The following is a 2959-nucleotide window of genomic DNA, read 5'->3' on the forward strand; positions in this document are numbered from 1 at the left end:
CCTCTCCGTCCCCACCCCCACTCCGGCCTATCACCCTCACCTTAACTTCCTTCCACCTATCGCATTTCCAATGCCCCTCCCCCAAGTCCCTCCTCCCTACCTTTTATCTTAGCCTGCTTGGCACACTTTCCTCATTCCTGAAGAAGGGCTCATGCCCGAAACATCGATTCTCCTGTTCCTTGGATGCTGCCTGACCTGCTGCGCTTTTCCAGCAACACATTTTCAGCTCTATTCTCACCTGCCTGCAAAGAGAGCTGGAATCTCCTGATCCCACCAAGAACGCATTGATACTGACAGGATGTTACATTGTATTGACCATCAGGACATTCTTCCCATAACTGTTTTTCAATTCTCATCATTGTAACTGGATTACTTAATTTCCAAATACATTGTATCTTTCCCCATTTTAATCAATCTCATTGTACAAGATTCCTATAAGACCTGGCTTGATTCTCAGCTCAGGGAAGAGAATTCTCGGCTACCTGGACAAACTGTCTGTGCTGTTTCAGCTTAGTCAATGTCTCTTTCGGGATTTCACTGTACTCATAAACTGCTTGTCAATTTCACTTCGAACTGTGCTTTGTGATCTCTAAGTTATTGGGCTAATTTCTCCGACAGGGGAAACAATGGGGCATTGTTTTCACACAAGAGTGTGGTGCGTGTATGGAATGAGCTGCCAGAGGAAGTGATGGAGGTGGCTACAATTACAACATTTAAAAAAATGTCTGGATGAATAGTTCTGGTTTACAAGGATATGGGGCAAATGCTGCGAATTGGGACTGGGTCAGATTGGGACATCTGGTCAGCATGGATGAGTTGAACCAAAGAGTCTGTTTCCATGCAGTGTGACTCTTGAAGTCTCTATGACCAAACCTACCTATTTACTGAATCTTCTTGCTAGATTTTTTTAATGCACCCAGTTTAAGGAGATTTCTGGAGAGGGAAATTGGCATATGTCTTGTATCCTGGAAGGTTTGGAAAATAAAAGTAGATAATCCTCCCTGGGAATGGTACAATCCACCCCCCCCCCAATGATTTACTGAATCTTCTCGCTGGATTTTTTTAATGCACCCAGTTTAAGGAGATTTCTGGAGAGGGAAATTGGCATATGTCTTGTATCCTGGAAGGTTTGGAAAATAAAAGTAGATAATCCTCCCTGGGAATGGTACAATCCACCCCCCCCCCCACGAATGACACAATCCTTCTAACCACCCTCCCACCCCGCAATCCTCCCCCTCTGAATGGTTCAATCCTCCCAATTTTCAATGGTACAGTTCTACCTGATCCATATTTGCCATGGATGGTACAATCCTCCCCTTCCCATGTTAGTGATAAGATCCTTTCTCCACACCTTCCCCCCCATGAATGGTAGGATACTTCGCATCCCCGTTCCCAAATCTCCGCTGCAGGAGTACAATCATCCCCCTGAGAATCCTGAGCTGGGCCTCAAAAGTCCCTTTCTGTTTCACATTTCCGAAGCCTTTCCCATTTGAAAACAGTCTCTGTTTCTGGTCTTCCCACCAAAGTGCATAACCTCAGACCTTACCACATCTGCCCCTTCTCTAGCCATTCTCCTGGCCTGTCCAAGCGTTCCCAGCATGGACCCCTTCTGGAACTCCATCTGCCCCATCCTGATAAAGACCCCTTTATGCTGACTCTGTCTTCCGCCAGTCAGCCAATCCTCTATCCATGCGAGTACCTTGCCCCTACATCGAGGACTCTTATCTTACTGAGCAGCCTCCTGGGTGGCACCTTGTCAGAGGCTTTCTGGAAATGCAAATCGGTCATGTCCACTGGCTCTCCCTTTGTCTAGCTTGCTCATTACCTGCTCAAAGAATCCTAACAGATTTGTCAGACATGACCTCCTCTTGTCAAAGCCATGCAGACTCAGTCCTGTTCTACCATGAACCTCTAAATATTCCTATCACACACACTTCATAATGCCTGTTAAGTTTACCATAAATAAGCTGTTCTGTTCATTAAAATATAATCAAATTTAAAGATTTAATATTAAGCATGTACAGTATCTATGCCCCTCAATATTTCATCCTTCTGAAGACCTCCAAAAAAGATTAGCACAAGATATAAAACAGATTGTGTGAGTGCATCAAGTGAAGGAGATAGTAAGAATGAGAAAGGAGTGGCTAAACATCTAAACCTACCCATGCAATGGTCAAGAAAGCACAGCAACACCTTTTCTTCTTCAGGAGGCTTAAGAAATTCAGCATGTCCACAAGGACCCTCACCAACATTTACAGATGCACCACAGAAAGCATTGAATCTGGGTGCATCACGCCCTGCTACAACAACTGCTCTGCCCAGGACCGAAAGAAACTACAGAAGGTTGTGTGCACAACACAGTCCATCATGAGAGCCAACCTCCCATCCGAGGAATCGATCTTCACTTCTCATTGTCATGGAAAGGTTGCCGATATCATCAAAGACCTCTCCCAACCCGGGAATCATCTCCTACACCCTTTTCCATCAGGCAGAAGATACAGAAACTTGAACACATGCACCAACAGGTTGAAGAATTGCCTCTAGATTAGAGTGGTGCTGGAAAAGTACAGCAGTTCAGGCAGCATCCAAGGGGCAGGAAAAGCGACGTTTCGAGCAAAAGCCTTTCATCAGGAATAGAGGCAGAGTGCCTGCAGAGTAGAGAAATAAATAAGAGGACGGTGGGGTTGGGGAGAAATTAGCATAGAGTACAATAGGTGAATGGGGGTGGGGTGGAGGTGATAGGTCAGGGAGGAGGGTGGGGGAAGGTAGCAAGGAGTACAGTGGGTGGATGGGAGTGGGATAAAGGTGATCGGTCAGAGAGGAGGGTAGAGTGGATAGGTGGAAAAGACTTTCTCCCCACCCTCCTCTCATTTTTTTTACTTTTTTTTTACATTACATTACAGTGTGGAAACAGGCCCTTCGGCCCAACAAGTCCACACCGACCCGCCGAAGCGCAACC

The sequence above is a fragment of the Chiloscyllium plagiosum genome, chromosome 44, assembly GCF_004010195.1.
Source record: "Chiloscyllium plagiosum isolate BGI_BamShark_2017 chromosome 44, ASM401019v2, whole genome shotgun sequence".
NCBI lineage: Eukaryota > Metazoa > Chordata > Chondrichthyes > Orectolobiformes > Hemiscylliidae > Chiloscyllium > Chiloscyllium plagiosum.